Source organism: Lepidothrix coronata, unplaced genomic scaffold, assembly GCF_001604755.1.
Source record: "Lepidothrix coronata isolate B3197 unplaced genomic scaffold, Lepidothrix_coronata-1.0 Scaffold165, whole genome shotgun sequence".
NCBI classification, from domain to species: Eukaryota; Metazoa; Chordata; class Aves; order Passeriformes; family Pipridae; genus Lepidothrix; species Lepidothrix coronata.
The window spans coordinates 1,023,621-1,042,128 of record NW_016690345.1 but is presented as its reverse complement, the minus strand read 5'-3'; the positions used below and the strand labels follow the sequence as shown (position 1 = coordinate 1,042,128).

The window sequence follows — 18,508 nt, the reverse complement described above, 5'->3', positions numbered from 1 at the left end:
CCCCATTGAAACAAAATTCCTGTAAGCAGTCAGGTCCAAACCACTTACAGCTCATACCGACCTTGGCCAAACATGTCTCTACCAAGTCTAACTGAAAGACAGCCCCGGGTATAGGCAGGTGTCTTCAAGCTCTTTAAAGCTAAAGACTACTCCAAATAATTCTTTAGGATAAGAAAAACAGCAAAGAAAAATGAATTAAAAAAAGAAAAGAATTGTCTTACCTGAACATTCAGAGAAATGACACTGCACTAAGTAAAGCCCAACCCTACATCCATGTCCTGCTGAAAGCCTGGCTGCTCTCAGGGAAGAGCCGATCTGAGCTAAGCCTGACCTCAGGGACCAGAGTCCTAAGAGGGGTCCCTTCAGGCAAACCTCTCCCTGATGAGATCCCAGCAGGAGCAGAGGCTCCAACTGAAAAGCCCAGCACTCACTAACACAGGATACATGTGCAGAGCAAAGCCCAAGCTGACACACAAGCTTATTCAATTGCTGGCTGTTCATTATGCGTAAGTGCGGGCGCCATCTGCTTTACTAAATCCTTCCGAGGGCGGTGGGAGTGAGGAGGAAGGCAGCCTGTTTGCCATGCTCCTGCTGAGGAGCACAGGAATGGCAGACTGCTCTGTGCAGAGGGAAGCCTGACCCTTCCCCAAAAGCACCTGCACCAAACCGGCTGGGGTGTAGGGTAGGCAGGAAGGGACAGAACTGGAGGGACGACCAGAAAATGGGTAAGAGAAGCAGCCAGGTGACTTGGCCTTCCATCACAGGCTGAGCACCAGCACGGCCAGGAAAGGGGAGCACAGTCTGAAGTGGGATTTGACCTGTTCTCAGAAGAACACTTGTTATCCCAGTTGCAACTAGAATTTTGCCTGAGCTGGATGGTGCTTACTGGCACACAGCCTGCAGCAGCCTGGCTCTTCCAGCATTCTTGGCGAGAGGAGGGAACACACAGTCTTTCAACTTTGCAGGACACACAGTCACTGCTTCCAGGGCCAATTCTCCTTCTTCTCAAAGTCATTCCCAGACTGAAACGACTCTGATGTCAAAGCCTTAAGTAAGACTGAGGCTCAGATCCCTGAAGAGATTACTGATTTTGGCGTTGAGTGGCCTTAAACAGGGAGACAGGACAACCTTAGAAAGGGCATCTTGAGGTTGTCACCAAATGCAACAAAGTTGCAAGCTGTGGGACTGTTCCCTGAGCACATGCACATCTCATGTGGTTCTGGGGATCCCAATATTAGATCAATCACTCACCCAGTCCCACCACTGATTACTGCTCTCCCCCACACATGCCCAATCGAGATAGTTGGTAAAGCCTCAGTGCAGCCCCCATGGAATCAAGTGCCGGAGAACTTCATATATATCTGTGCACATATACACACACACAGAGCGCATAACTGTGAAACACCCCATCTGCTCACGTTACGGCACTTTAAACACATGCAATTAACTGAACTGAAACGGCATAAGGATCTGGATCAGTCAGTGTCTTCTTCCCCAACTCCCACTATTTCCACCTTCCTCTCACCCTAACATATGGGAATGCCATATGAATTACTGAAAGGATCATGCTAAAACTGGAGCCTGTAAAAACTATTTTTAATACAGATTATGGGGGGATACTGTCAGTCCGTGGCGCAGCATTGTTTGCCTTACAAGCTTGGTCTGTCACTACTTCTGGCAAGGCCCACTTCCAGTGCTGACAACTAATCTCCAAACTCTTCAATATTTTTCCTCGGTGCTCCAAAAAACCCTCAGTTTCCTTGGGAATTGCTTGGCGGGAACTTTGCAGGAATAGCACGTCAGGTGAGAGTTAGCACCCTGAGGTTCTTCCAGCCTGCTACTGCCCTTCTGAAGTAGTCATAAGACACCCAGTTTTCCCTGTCAAAGCTACCAAGGTGTTCTTAATCAAACACGTAGGACTGTTAACCTGAGCTTTTACAAAATGCCATCAAGACATATATGAAACTGAGAGAGAAGGGTCTACACATTTTTTTGTTCTCTGGTACAAACTGGGAGGGTATACAGCTTTTTGATCTCCTCACTGAAAGGCCCTCCACTCTAAGGAGCCACAACACTGCAGTGAAGTCTTAGCAGGAGAAATAATTAGAGCAACTTGGTTTGTTTATATGCTGATAATTAAATCCTGATGCAAATCTAGGGACATGCACACCAGAGATCCATCAGCAGACAGACACAAAAATACAAAATCTCTTTACAAGGCCACTGCAAGCTCTACTAGGCATTTTAAAGCCAAGGCAGGTCAGGTCGCCCTGGTTATTATTAGCTCTGAGCAGCATCAGTGTTAGGATACATTACCTCAAATTGCAATAGTGATCAAGAACACCATTTTCTCCTACCCTCGAAAATAAATTAAACCATTACCAATTTCATCTTTACAGCCAAATGCACCATCAGCAACGCAGGCTCAATCCAAAACTAATGTCAGATAAAAAGCTTCAGGTGAGGTCACAAAGGACTAGATGGAACACATGCCAAAATGATTTCTGGTTCCTCTTAACATATACAAGCTCACTATCAGAATCGGGCTCCACTGGTAGCTTTTTCTTCTACAGTGAATTTTAACAAGTCAAAGGAAAGCAACCCCCACAAACACGTACACAGAGGACCATGTGGATGCACAGCTTCTAACCGATGCCAGAAATGATGCTCACGTTTGCATATTGGATTTTACATCAGGAAATGCAGCTTCTGCCGAGGCAAAACGGGAGACTGGGACCAATCCAGTAGTTTCAGCTGTGGCTGGAAACAAACAAGCCAGTGGTTCACAGAGTTCCCAGCAGTTAAGGAAGGGAAGCTGGGTGCACTGAAGCAGCTTTAGAAGTGTTTAACAAAGCAGAAACTGGAACTGATATGTCATAAAACACTATCAATTACCATGAAACTGTTACTGCATTTTAATGCACTACAAACCTAAACCTGCCTCTTCAGGGTACAACCATTTCACAAGCAGAGGCAGCTCAGAGCCTCATACTTAAAATGCTTTCACATATTTCCTTTGCCCTCAATGAAAAAGAAATTCCCAGACATTCCTGCCTGGTTATTCTCTGCAGGACTGAAACTTCAGAAATGTTCTCATGTTTTTCCCTGCAACGCTGAAATTTGATGGCAAGGCTGTGCCTTCTTGTGCATATCTGCAGCAGATCAGGCTTTCAACCCTTTATAGGTAAACTCCCTTCCTCTTCACCACTCAGTACCATAGATATTTGACTTCATTTTTCCAGATGTAACCACACATCAAGGAATCTGAAACATGTTAAAGCAGAACCAGAATCTGACATGGATTAGGCACCCATGTAAAGAAATAGAGAACCTATGCTTCCATAAAAGCTGTCTTCACGTTGGACTGGCATGCATATAAAAAACCAGGTTTCTCCTTTCCTTCTCCAGGGGTGGTAGGGAAGAAGAGGTGGACACCTATTTCTTATGGTCAGCATGGCCAAACACAACTGGGAAGGAAGCCCAAGCTCAGAGAAAACCACCAGTAGGAAATTAAACCTTCAAGAAGCAGTAGGGCTGGGGAGAGGCAGGATGCCTCAGATGGAGCCCAAGGGGAGAGACAATCCAAGCTCTGCAGCCAAGGCACTGTGCCCTCGCATCACGGTCGAGCCCTCAGTCTGGTCAGCTGGACCTCCCCCACCCCATATGTTCCTCTGGCTCCAAGTGGGATATGCTATGTCTTTGCTTCAGCAGGGGAAGACGGGAAGCAAGAAGGGGCCAAATTAATTCAGAAGCTCCTGGCAGACACATGAGTAACAAAACAAAAACAGAAGCTATATAGAGCAAGCCCTGTGCTGCCAAATGAAGTCATGAGTGGCTTAGTTCTAATTTGAGTATTTTTAAAAATTTTTATTATTGTTGTTATTATTATTAGCATTTGGCAAAAGGAGCCAGGAAATACCTTGCTGGTGATGTCTGCTCCCAGCACAAACCAGTTGGGAATGCTGAATGGCTTACCCTGAAAAAGGGAGAACCACGCTATTTCCAAGCCCCAATTTCTACTGTAATTTACTTAAGCAGCAATGCAACAATTTTAGTTTTGCTTCTATTTTATAAGAAGCTATTACATGATGAGAACAAATCCTCTCAAGAATGTTCACTTTTCTCCTCCTCTGCTCACTAGGCACGGTCTCAAGGGGAGGGGGGAAATTTCCAAACATACGCACTGATGACAGTGAAGTTCAATCTAACAGGAAAAGGCTCCGGTTAAGTTAAAAGCCTTATAAAGAAATGAATCCTGAAAGAATCTGGTCTTTCAGATATGTAAACACAAAACCAGAATGGTTCATCTGAAAAGTTAAATACATGGTCCCACTGGACATTATAAGCATCTCCCAGTCAAGCCAACACGAACGACTTGCTCCCTGCAACAGCAGAACATACGGTTTGACAGGGCATCTGATTCGGAAGGAATCTGTTTTCAACTCCTGGGTGAATAAATAGTTTAACTTTATAGAGGCTGAAAAATTATGTATGTTACTTACAAAAAAAAAAAAACAAGGCCCAGTTCAGCAACATATAGAGCTTCAAATTCATGGAACACTGAGCAAGCCACCTACAAATCTCTTGCTTGAAATGAAAGCCAAAAATACAGCTCTCTTCTCCGACAGCATACATCCCTCCATCTGTTTGCTGCTTCAGGTCAAACTAAATACTGCAGCTTCCTAGAAAGCTAAATAACTTTACCTAAAGGGACCCTCAAAACACTGACATGTGACTCTGGGTGGTTTTCTTCCTCCTCTCCAGAGTTTGCATCCACAGACTCCTATGCCACTGCCGAGAGACTCACCACACTCCCTTGAGGCTTCCTCATACCTGGCTGTTGTGCCAAATGCTGTATCTTCACCATGCCATAGAAAAGCAGTTGGACACTCCTCCTGGGTGGACCCCAGGACTAGACTCTGCAAGTTAAGTTTTTTTTCAGAAGCCGGGCTGCTGGTAGAATAAACTCTACACTTATGTTTTACTCAGGCACATCGGGTTCCCATTTGTACAATCACACACAAAGCAGCACTTCTGTACCCTCATAAGCACAAACAATGTCTAGAGTCAACAACATTTAATCCAACAGCCTGATGCCAATGTTGTGAATCAACATAACAAATATTTAGATAAATAAAATTACTGAGGATGTTTCATTCTCATGCTGGTGGAAAATCAGGACTCCAAGTCCTTTGCTTGAGACTCTCCATCTCAAATGATGGAGAGTCTCTACAGCTGCTTGTACTGGTTATCATCAACTCAGTCTGGATGGGACACCAGCACTCTCCACTCACCGTGTTAAATAAGCCAACATTCAGTTTATTTCTGTGCCTGCTCTAGTTTGCAAAGATGTGTGTTACCTCTCCTCTAACTACAACTGAAAGCTAATGGCTGTTTACGTCACTGCATAAAAGACTATTTCATAATATACTGGATTACTGAAAAAACAAGCTGCTTCTTCAAGAAGAGCATCAGCATACCCATAACTTTCAACACAAAACTAACCTTACTGAAAACTGCCCTTACTTTACTGAAACTTTAGCAGATGAGAGCAATAAAACCTGGGGAAAAAACATGAACTACACTTGTTGAAGAAGATACCCCCAACAGTTTCTTAAACACCTTGTACACATGGCTGCTTCAGAAGCAGCTGTTATGCATGTGTGTTTAAGAAACCACTGTTATTTCAGATGTTATTATGTGCTTTACGAGGCTACATGCCCAAACTGGCTCTGTTCTAATGTTTTACGAACTGAACAAAAGTCATCATTCATCCTTACACCACCATAAATTCTTGACAGAAACACAGCTCCGGTAACCAGACATTTAAAATTGCTATTTCACATCTTGGCCTTACATTCCCATTTTGTATTGCCATGGCTGACAGAAACCAGAGTGTAGGCCCTATGTGGAAGCAGGAATTGCCAGATTTATAGCCACTACCAAACCAAATGAGAAGCCAGTGAATGGACCAAGGGAACCTGATGTGTCATAGTACTGAACATATTGCATGTATCTCCTGTGCTTAGGAGGAAGATAAAACTTAAATCACTACAGCTACACAGTTCTTCAAGAAGAGATAGGGCAAGAGAAGCCGCAACAGAGCCGCAGCCAAGCACAAGCTGGTTGATGATACCAACAACCCTTCAAAGTGTGTTGTCACAATCTGCTGTCAGCACACCAAATTACTCAGGAGCATTTGCTAAATAAATGTGAATCATTTTGTTGTAGCAGCCTTTTTCACTCTGCACTTAGGTGTGACAGTTGTGCAGCTGCACCAGCAGGTGAGACAGTTCCCCCAGCTTGCTCAGCCCAGGACACACACACTCCTCTCACCTGAGAGGTTTGCTCTCAAAGCCCAGACTCTCCCAAGCTCATGGTGATGCTGTCACAGCCACATACAAAAGTGCCAGCAGCCTTTAGCCCAGAAGAGGCACCTCTGTAAACAGCATGCTGAAGTGGCCCTGGGATTCCCTCTGCTGTCTCCCCAGAGCCCTGCATAGGACCATGAGAAGTCCATGAGAAATTCCTACACAAACAGTACAACTATCACAAAGTGCAAAGTAACTTGTTTGCTTAAGTAGTCACTACGTTGTCACACAGCCTACTTACTGTGAAATCACCATTCCTGTACCTCTCTAGTAGAGGGAGGTATGTCTACAAGCATGAACAAACCCTAAGTAACTAAAGGATTGCAGCCTGGTGCAAAACTCCTAATGCCCAATTCTGGGTAGGTTTGCTATATGGCAGGAAGGATGTAGCCATGTTACAGAAAGACAAGTCTCAACGACTAACAAGTGCTCATTCATTTCCATGCCCACCAGAGCTGGTGCCAGGCTGTGTGACAAGCAGCAGGCCAGGATGATGCAAAGCACCACATTTCTTCATGAATCAAAAGCAGTTCTGCCCTTTTCCAACTCCTCCCTTTCCACCTCTCATTGTCCCTCGAAGCTGAAATATAAAACCTCCAGTTTGACAGAACCACAAAGAAACGCAAGGACACAAACACGTTATCCGCAATCCAGAAAATCTGTCTTCTGAATTAGAAGCATCCAAAGAGAAGCCTGAATTCTCCAAGGCAACTTCTACAATCAAGCTCAGAGTACTTGATGTGGCCAAGGATAAAGCTGACAGGGCAGGAAAAAAGCTCATATTTAAGCAATCCATTGCTGAGCCACTGAACCGAATTGCAGTTGGGACTTCAGAACACTACAAGACACATCTTGGTTTCATTTGTGCATCAGCAGTGTCCCCCTCCTCACCTGTGCCCCACAGCTGCAGCTTAGGTCAGCACAGCCCCTCCACACCCACCACAGGCAGACAGCCATTTCTCTGGGAGGATTATTTGGCTGTCCAGTTTACTGCAGCAGTAAAAATAACTCTACTTCAATAAAGCAAGACCTATGCAGAAAGACTACATTAACAGAAATTCAAACAACAGCGAAAAGATAACAGTATCATATCCAGGCATTCACAAGATTACTGTGCAAAACAGAGAACACATGCAGTGGATATGAAAATAAGGTCTATCAAAGCACTAAAATCTAGGTAGCGTTGGAAGAACTTCCTATCAGTAAGGACAGTGAATCAAAAGCAAAGCAGCACTAGCACTGGTGTATGCACTATATCTCTAAACTACAGCAAGGGGACTGGGGAACAAGCTCTGACTTCTGGCAAACCAACTTCCTTCACCCACCCAAATATTTTTATTTGCAGTTTTGGCACCTCCCAACACAGTTGCTTCTCCCCTCCATCGTTGCGATTTTCAATTTAATACACCATCATTTTGTCCTGCTACACTCCCTCCAAGCTAATATCCTGCTGCTAGGGGCAGCAAAGAGCCTTTCTGCTAGATTTTAAACTTCCATTTTCTGTGATGTGCTATGCACCATGGGGTGCACATTGCTACACTGCAGAAAGTTTTCATTCAGAAGCAATCCCACAAACACCTTCTAGGCACTGGCTGGGTCATTTGGTGAGAAAAAGCAGCTAGGAAAGGGTAAGAAAAACACTATATATGCCATAAAAAGACCAATCATTCCTTGCAGCAGTAGGGTGCTATTAGATGACAAAGTCCCGTCTGCCTTGCAATGCCTGTCTGTAGCGAAAGGGCCGGAGGCAGCTCTGTGCGCCTTCCAACCCAGCAGGCAGCAGCCAGGCCAGGCCGGCACGTAGCTCCGACCTGGCAGAGCACAGAGGCGCTTTGGGCAGCGGGGAAGAACCACCACGTTGTTCTCTCAGGGCCACCGCAGTTGCTGCAAGCCCTGTGTACGGGATCCCGGGCAGGGTCACGTTCCGAGGCAGTGCCTGTCCCTGTGCCCTCAGCTCTGCGGCGGTGGGACGGCTCTTTACGTAAGGCACCTCCCGAGCCGCACAGAGAAGCCCTTGAATGCACTGGTGTCCTACCCAATCCTCCTCCCAGCACAGACTTTAATGAGGGCTGTTTTCAAGTAAGGTTAGGAGGAAAACAATTATCTTTTTTAGTTGTATGAACACAGAAATAATTAAGTAGAGTAGAGAGGGGTGGCCAGCAGAAAAAGAGAACGCATGGTCTTTTTTCTCCTTCCACATGTAGCCTTGAGCCTTAGAAGTACAAAGGTAAATACTTAATTTCCAGGGATACACAGTAACTGAACAGGATAAGTTCAGATGAAAAGAAAGTGTAGGAATAAAAACATCCACAAAACCTTACAGCTCTTTTCCATTTTAGGGGCTTTATTTGGGTTTTGCTACTCCTGCCCTCCAAATCAAAGAGAAACTGCAATGAAGCTGAAACTTTTTGTCCAATCACAAAATTTTTCTTTCCTGAAATGCCTTACATTGAACTAGTCAAGCCAGTGTGAAAAAATTCTTGTAGGAAGTGCAGAGTTAACGATTTGATTTGCCTTCTTCACATCAAGGTTTGGCACAGCTTTCATGTTTCCCAAACACAGCTGAGAGTGGGGCTGTGTTGTACCAGGTACTATGCAAACACACAGCGAGATCATTTATATATATATATAGATGTTGTACAGGATCTATGTTTTTGTGGAAAATGAGCAGTAAAAGCACATCACAAACAGATTTTCTAGCAACTACAGGACCCCTTCTTGCTGAGGTAAAAATGCTGCTTTGCCTGAAGCTGTATGCACCTATTTTCATTTGGGAGGAACTTGTGTAGCAGAAAAGATTTCAGACTTTGAAAATGCTGGTATTACTAAAAGACAGAGGATGATCTCTGCCCCAGCGAGTTTGTTACCTCCATCATTAAACATCAAAGGGGCAAAACCCAACTATCTTCTTCCTTCATATAGTGTAAATACACGGTTTCTCTAGACAGAGGACATTACTTTAATTGCCTCAACTTCTGATTACAGCAGATTATTTATTTTAAATGACTTGAGCAAAATCCTAGATGTGGCAGAGAGTCAGCAATTTATACCAGGACTGTTTATTTGTTTGTTTTAAAGTATCTCTCTTGTTTAAAACATAAATAAAACAAAGTGCCCAATTCCACTAAGATTTGTAAGTAACATTAAAAGACAAGTAAGTACCCCAGTGTGTTTAACATCAGTTTGAAAACTCTTTTAAGGGATGAATAATAAACATGATTTTGAATGAAAATACTTCCTTCCTATTTTAACATTCTTTATAAATCTCTCTGGAAATGAAAAGGACTATTCACTACCTCAAAAGGAGGGATTGTCTGTGGAATTCTGTTCCACTTCCTGCCTATACCAGTTTATACTCAAGACAGCTTTTAATACTCATTAAATTATCCAAACACTTATCATATTACACACCCCCATTCTATCCTCCCGAAAAAAAAAAATCAAAACCAAACCCAGAAATCATTTTGGTGATTATTTTGTTCATGGTAAAATAATAGCAATAACGTGCTTTATTTTTTTCACACAATTCTTGTAGCTGCTGAGCGCTGCGTGAGGACCCCTTCATCCTCACTTCAGTGGAAGTTTCTGCAGCATCCTTTGGGATAAAGTCCTTAAACACCGAGTTTACAAAGCCTTTAAGCATCTGTATAACTTTAGGCACTTGGGCAATCCATCCTCACTCAGAGCACTTAAGCAGTTAGAGTAAATCATGTGCTTGGTGGCTTCGCTGACTCGAGGCTTTAGTGTTACATCTTTACAAGACTATCCAGCTTCCACAGTGTGACTGAAATACAGAACCAACAGCTCCAGAAGTTACAGACCAAAACTGGCTTGGCTTTTTTGCTTTTTTCCCCATACAGAGTATGTGTACCTCAAACCTATTTGTGGAGGACATAAAAAGCCCTGATTAGGATCAGATGTTGGCAGGTGCCAACAACTTGCTGTTAAATGAAACAAAGGTATGTGTTTTAAGTGACAAGGAACCCTTGAAAACCAGCAGCAAATAAAAGTACTCATCAGGAGGAGGGCAGGACTGAGCATGGTGGGTGTAGCAGCAGGTTCACCACTATGTCCCTGAATCTCTGAAAAAAGCAATGCCCCTTTGCCTCTGCTGTACTTCTCAATTATAGATTAGTCCTGGGTTGGCTCTAGTTTATGCTCTCTCGTCACCATGGCAACACATCTAAACCCACCAATTACCAGGTACTCACCCCTCTCCCTTCCCCTCCCTTCAGCCAACCAGAAAGAGATCTGGAGTTGTTTATATGGTGTTTATTAAAAGTCCCTCTACACTTACATCTCCATATGCCAGGTTACTAGAGGTGCTCCAGACAGCAAGGCTCTGTATTTTGCCCTCTGCAGGTCCCAAGGTTAATGGTCTGTATGATTTACTTCTAGCATTGAGTTCTGCACACAATTTGAGCTGTGTGTCAACTATTTAATAGTTTTCACCGCAAACCCACCGGAGCCATTGGCAGGTTTGCTGCTGATTTAGTTATTGCTGGCCCCATTTATCTAACCATCAAACAAAATAATCCTTAAAAAAAAAAAAAAAGGCTCTGAACTCCGAGGCATCAATGTTTAGTGTATTGACCCTTTGTTACTTAGGTCTGGAAGTTTCAATACAGTCCTAAATGATAAATTATTTCATCAGTTTTACTACTACTTCTTCCCCCAGATGAGCAATGGCCAAATCTGTATTTATTAACCTAGAAATGCTATAGACAGGAGAGCAAGATGTTTCTCTTTCAGGGCCACCCAGTTTTTGTGCACACAGAAGAAAAAGGACACAACAGAGCACTGGCTGAAGAGAAAACCGAGCCAGAGAGACATGCAGACAGGCCCAAGCTGTCCTCAGAGAGCTCCAGAGGAACAGAAGACACTGAGCACATGGTTACACCATCAGTTAAGAGCTTGCTGTCAGATCAGACTCACCACCATCCATATTCTAAATCCCTGGCTGATGCTAAGAGGATGCTTCAACCCAAGCTCTCTGGACAAAGGTATTAGTCATGTTCAGCATCTTAGCACAGACCCAGACTATTAATGTGATCTGGATGGCTTTGGCATGGGAAAGGCAAAACAAACTACTGACAGCACACCAGCAGATTGGAGAAGATGGCTCCACCTAAGCACACTTCACATGCTGTGATCCAGACACAAAGCCAGTCTCTGTCCAGCCACAGTGAGGCCTCACGTGCTGTAGCCTGCTGCTTATTTCACATCAAAAAACCACCCAGAGCTAAGGGAGGTGCAAGAACTATCATTAAAGGCAACAGTTTCCTAGACCACCATGATGAAACAACATTTGAGATCAGGCCCCAGCAGAGGGAAGGAGAAGGAAAGGAGGAATTTGAGATGAGGTAACTCACAGACACATCCCAAAGGAAGCACACAGTCAGAAAACTCAGGAGAGCACAAAGCAAGCTCTTTTATAAAAAAGAAAGTCTTGTGCATTCCCGGAACAAAACCACCAACTAGCTGAATCCAGGGACCTCTGGAGATTGTTTAGTCCAGCTCTCTGAACACAGACAGAGCTGCGGGTGTTCATATCAACACCTCTTTGTCCAGAAGCAAGATATCTAAAATAACCCTTTGGTCCAGTTTAATTACAAACACAATTAAAAAATCCCCAGTCCTGCATATTAATTGGACAGGTCAGGGGACATTAGTACTTTCCCACTTGAAAACACTGATTTTCACCTTCATTACAAATCACATCACAACCCCTGGCGCTACACAGCCCTTAGCTAAACTTGTATCTCATCTTGAACTTGATATCTGAAACACGACTTGGATGCATTCCTCAGGGGTACCCCAAGAGCATTTTCTGTTACACAGAAAACCATGAGCAAATGAGTCAGCACACACTGAGTGTGAGCTTGTGCTGCTCTGACTGCCTGTTCATTTATCTAGGTGTAAGTCAGGAACAATCCCACTGGTGTCAACTAAATTACATCAAAGAAAGCAAGGCCACGCAGCTTTCTAAATGAAAGAGGTAGTATCAAGTTTTATAGCTTGCATAAAACACTGCACGTCATTAAAGGCTCACAAACACATGGGTGTTTCATGTGCTATTTATTAAACCATAACTGCTGTCCTACTACAAGAGAAACACAAAAAGGGGATGTAAGTCTTCCATACAAATGCAAACCTACCTGTTTTTCCGAGGTACTGCTAAAGCTTACCCTAACAGCCCCCAGCCATTATAAAGGGATCAGGAGAAAAAGAAACTGAAAGAAAAAAAGGAAAAGAGATGCCTTTGTGAGGTGAAGGGTAAAAATGAAAGGTATGACTCTGTATTAGCGGGAGGGCAGCTGCCTAATGGCCAAAAACTGTGCAGATAAAACAACCCATTTGGGTGAGACCTTATGGCATCACTTCCATAATGCTCTTCTACTTTTGAAAGGAGCTTTGGAGAATGCAATCACTTAAGGCCTTTGATGTTTCTTCATTAGCTGAACCAACAACCAGCATTAGGACAGGCCTGAAAGTAATTGTACAAACTGGCTTCCACTCACAGAAGCACAAAACCTCTTTACCTCTTCTGATAATTCTCAGTATCCTGAAGAATCAGCCTTGACTGACTGGTTCCTACCTGCATCCATAGACATCTCCTGGATTGATGTCACCTAGAACGCTCATTCCTCTGCCTCATGGAGAACATCTAAAATAAGAGTGGGGTGGGGCAGAATTCTATAGCTGAGATCAGTCTAAAGTCAAACAAGGACTCCTTGTGTTTCCAAAGACAGGGATAACGGTGAACAGGTAAGTTTTGCAAGGGAAAACAAAGTTGCACAGATGAAGCTGCGCACACACCAAGCCTGTTCCACCTGAAGCTTCAAGTGTTTCAGCTGCAACTGGGAAGGAATTGTCTCTTTCATCTCGTGTGTTACTAAACAGCTGCAAAGTCACTTTTCTGGTAGTACATAAACACACTTTCTCTTTAGAGAGGTGTAATATGGGTTACATGAGAGGGATTTTTAAAAATAACTAGCATACTTCTTAGGCTCTCAATGCATGGTGGGGATGATACATGGGATGGAGGCATTGCCAGGCTGGAATGACCAGTGCTTCCTCCAAGCTTGTATCTCACCCTCAGACATAGTGGACTTGACAATGGAACAGATCATCTCCATTTGACACACTGCTTTTGCACATTCTGTTCCGTTCACTCATGAGTTCACTAACATCCCTTCTGCATAACCAGAAACTCAGGGCAGGAGGATGTTTAAGCAGACAAACAGCAACATTCACATCTAAGGGGACAGGCCACAGCCTACAAGAATGGTGTTATGTAGAAGTATAACATTAATCATGCACTAGAATCTATTTATGGGCTTGAAAATTAAGACTGTTCTTGATTATTTTTCTGGAGGGAGGAAGCCTATGATTTTCTGAAGTGATGGAAAATAGCAGCATTCCAGGCAACTTTATTTACTGTATTATTTAATGTCCACATTCCTCAGTTTGGCACCTGAAAAATAATGTCTTTCAACAGTCTACCTGTAGTGCTTTGAATGCAACTGATTCAAGGTTTTCCAGTCATCCATGATTATTTAAATGCAAAACGAAAACAGAATAAAAACACAACAGTAGCAAATACACTTGGAGATCAAAAATAACAAAAAGCTCCTCCTGTTCTTTAAGATATTTTCCACTCATGCCCATGTATTTGTTGCTAGAACAAAGTGAACAAGGCCCTTCAGCCCAAAGGTAATTTACAAAACAGTTAATGAAATTAAAAAAAAAAAAAAAAGAAAAAAGGAGGAGGGATTTAGAACAGAAATGTCATCTCCCTAATAATTATTGTTTCTCTATCAAATAGCTTCTATTAATGAGGATGATTCACAGCAAACATCACTGCCGGCCTACCCCCAGCAGTATTTAATCAAAGTGATCCTGCAGTTCTCAGGAATAACTCAGGAATTCTCAGGAACAACCAAATGGTTTCCTGCAATGAAACGCCAGCCCCAAGGCCAATGCTATTGCTGTGAAGGTTGCAGCTGTGCCAGTGAAGACCAGAAATGCTCCCCCTGTCCCCTGCAGTGCTCCAAAGCAATGGTGGCACCTTGTCAAGAGGGTAGAAGTCACACCTCCTCTCAAATCTGCCACCCTGTTGATTTGTTGTCATTGTAGCATAAAAAATTTGCCAACATTTCATGTTAAAAAGGGCGATTTCAGTACACGGTTTTTTGAATATAATGTATTTCTTCAAAATACATGGAAGTATTTGTTCACTGAAAACTAACAAGTGTCACAGTGGCTTCAAGGACCAGGACCCAGAAAACACGAGAAAAACCTGAAGGCAGTTTGACAAATGCTTTCCCTTCCCGGTATCAGAGGACCGGATGTGCAGGCGGGTTAATAAACATTGAAAACATAATCAACAACGATTCAACACATGAATGTAGTGGCAGGAGAATGCAACTGTTGCTAGATCTGACTTGTACAAACTGGGCTTCAGATTCCAAGTGCCTCCCGGGGCTAAGTTCCCTGCATCTTTTGTCAACTGATATTATCTGTGGGAAAGCAGGTATACTCATCTTCCTCTTTAAATAACTAATTACCGTACTGTGGGCACTAACCAGGGCATCTGTTTGCAAGCACCACCATATACCTTCACTCTCCCTTAGTCAGGAAGCCCACCCTTTGCCCCATGCATATGCTGCATTCTTCTGGCATTTTGCTTGCGTAGTGTGCCCCTTTCCTGATCCAGTCCAAAGATAAGATCTGCAAAGTTGAGGGGGGGAAAAGTGCTCCAATGCTGACAGTATCACCTGTGAAACAGTAACTGTCACAGCACTGCCTTGCCTTCATCCTTTGGTACTTGTGGGAGTCTGGCTATCAGAATGCCTTTTGAGCCCAATTTCTAACATCATAAAGTCATATCTCCAACTCACTCCCCTGCATGACATTAACTGTTTTTCTGAAAGTTTCCCAGATTCCCAAAGTCTTGGGAAAAAGTTCAAACAGACTGAGACGGGTTTTAAATACACACATGTCTTGCAGCATGACATATCTACAGCTGCATCCAAGATTTCCACTTACTTTAATGGAAAGTGACTGTTTTAAACACGACTCCCCTGTCACATCTCTACCCTCTTGTGCTAGTACTTGGATCTCCTTTCTTTTCCTCACTCTGCCCAGACATTCAGATCTCCTTCACTGACACCAGGCTTTATACTGCCGATGCCTCTCGCACCCTCAGTGTAAGTCTCCTCAGCTTTATTCACCAGTCAGGTGAATTATCAGGCCTGCTACTGCAACTACTTACGTGCTCCTAGATCCTTACAAGACATCATTCTAAGTGTTTGCAGAGTCAGGAACAAACCACTTTTGATTACAGTAACACAGAATTACTTGGGCCTGGCTTTAACTCAGCAAGGGTTCACTCTTTTCTGTTCCCATTCACTGATGCTGACTTTAAGACGTGGCTCAAAAGCTTTAATTCAAGGTGATCGGAAAACACAATACCTTCAAGGCTTTGCTGCTGTCTTTTAAAACTGCAGTCTGTCTGCATGTAAGAACCATGACAGTAACAAAAATGTCTTTTTTTTTTTTTTTTTTTTAAAAAAAAGAAGTAAAAATAGAACTGGCTGGAAACCAAGAGACCACAAGAGCTGGCTTACAGGAAATTGCCCTCATCTGTTACTAGGTGGGAAATTTTTTCCCATGTATTACACAGATCATGTAGAGACAGGATGGTTTTACACACACTCAAAAAAGCGTGCTATCGCAGGACAACCTAGCTTGCACTCCTGTGTGGTTGGGGAGAAAGGGAACAGAGAGACTTCTCAGTCCATCCCAGCAAAGCAGAACAGGTCCCAAAAAGATGCTTTCTCCACAGCATTAGCAAGTTTCAGTTACTGAGTTTTAAAATAAAAACACTAAAATGTTTCAGTCAACACAAAGCATCAAAAAGTCAATGAAACAGTAACAGAAACACCATGAAACAGAGGTGTGGGGTCCCTGCCTTCAGTGGCTCTACTCCTATGAAGGAGCATTATTCATAGCAATAACATCTCATTTGTTAGGTCTTCACATGCTGTTTTCTTGCAGATGTATTATACCTATTTTCTCTGTGCCACTCTAAGTGAGCTTAATAGCAGATTACTTAACCAGGTCTACAACTACAGGCAGAGCTTACCTATTGCCTTTTAATATGAAAATACTACATTTCCTAACCAGCCAACGCAAGTGGTTTTGTCACAGAATGAGCAAATGTTTGCACGAATGTGGCTGCGCTGCATGATGAGGTCTAAGCCATGAATGAGCAAACAGCTAAATCTCCTCCCAACCAGCTTTTGTGATGTGCAACCATAATCACAATTTGGCTGTATCGTCTGGCTAGGACTTCAAGCAGCTTTTACTAGCTACTCCTCAGTGCTCTGCAGGCAGTAAACCGTAGGCTTCTCTCAAAAAAATGCCAAACTATTCACTGACAATTTGGTTTTGTTTATGAAACCAGTTCTCCTAACAGAAATGCTACTAATGCACATGTAAGGACAGCAGGCTTGCTCCACAGTTCTGCAGCATGCTAAATGTATCATTAGCCCTATTTTTATATTACTTGAGGTCAGCCAGGGAGTCAACAGCAGAGCTGGGCTCGGAGCCCAGCCTGCCCAAAACTCATCCTCCCTTTCTATTGGCCACGGGACGAACATGCACAGAGATCTTACCCTGTGCTCTGAATCACAGTGTTCAAAGCCAGTCGTGGTCACACATACCCTCATACACACACAGCAAACTTTGGGTCAATCCCGATACCACGCTAAGGACCTGAAGCGGTGCTGAACTACGGAAGTTGAGCTGCAGCCATGGATATGAAGGCCAAAACCTAGATCATCAGAAAGGACTGGTCTGAGGAAGAAGTTATATGAAACTGCAAATTTAAATATATAACACATCTATATAACATCTGCTCTAGGAAGTCTAGATAAGTTGTCAGATTCCCTACCTGAATGCGCAGGCCAGATGTTATCTTACAGTACTCACTCCCAGAGTTATGTAACGGTCAAAAATTACAGTAATTAGGTTTTAAAGCCACTGTTATGCCATTTTAGACCCTTCATAACACAATCACATACCAACTGCTCCTATATTACTGTAACAAGTATCTTGTTCATTTGTATTTTAAAAGAAAAACATTTCAAAGAGGTATCCCCCATAACAATTAAAACTGTGTTCTTCCCCAGTACTTGTCATGACATTGATATGGAAAGCTCAGGAAAAACACACAGGTCATTATCATGTTTGACAATGGAAATCTATCTTCCAGTAGCCAGCAAACAGAAAAATGGATCTGGAAGTCATTTTTACTAAAAGACAAATTAAAGTTCGAGATGTTTAAGACACTGCCTGTCCCTTTATTCACCTCTCGGTGTTACATGTTCCCCTCACAGCACTGTTCCCCTCACACATGACTACATTCTCCTACAAAATGCGCGGCTGAACATGGTGCCTCTCTCTGCTGAAGAGCCTTTACAACAATTTTGCACCCTGCTCATCGGGAGGCAGGTCGGATCCTTCCCAGACCCTCACAAAGCTCACGTTTGCCGGATTCCCCCTTAGCTGGGGAGACAAGCTTTCTTTACTCCTCTATCATACATGGCTGCAGAGACTACAAAGTACTGCAAAGAGCCCTGAAGCTTTTCATGACTCTTTACGTGCAAGCTACACTGAACTAACTTTATCACAGCAAATTTCCCATGAATTCAAACAAGCACATGAGGAATAGCCTGTCATTGTCAGTCCCATTCTCCCTATCAAGGACGACTCCAGAATACGTCACCTCTGGAATCACATCTCCATGGAGCTCTGGCACTGCCCCTGTCCTGTCCTACAGCATGGCTCATTTACCTGGGTCTGAGCACTGACCTTATGGCTGGTTTTATTTTCTAGCTGCTGCACTCCCTGCAGCTTTACACTATCCCCCATCTAACCTCATCATGGTAAATAAGTCACAACCTGTGCTCTGCACTCAGGCAAAATTTTCATCTGCACTGCTTGATTTGGCATAATTTTACTAGATTTTGTTATTCCTGCCTGAATAAGCTATTTTCACATCTCTGCATGACTTTTCTTTTAAAGTTCTTATCTCTGTGAAATGTCTTTTCCACCCCATCTCCTTCAGC

General features: G+C 43.3%; 1 protein-coding gene across 32 annotated transcripts in view; it reads right to left on the bottom strand.

The window, feature by feature from the left end:
* MAP2 (microtubule associated protein 2) overlaps positions 1–18,508 on the bottom strand; it is a 224,041-nt gene that overhangs the window by 151,578 nt on the left and 53,955 nt on the right. Inside the window, exon 1 of one of the 32 annotated variants that reach the window (XM_017829572.1) lies at positions 12,530–12,547. The exons of 30 other annotated variants lie outside the window; for them this stretch is intronic. The gene's annotated coding sequence lies outside the window, so the exon portion shown is untranslated. Of the gene's footprint in view, positions 1–12,529; positions 12,548–18,508 lie in introns of those variants that run through there. One more of the 32 variants, XM_017829580.1, reaches the window with a different exon arrangement.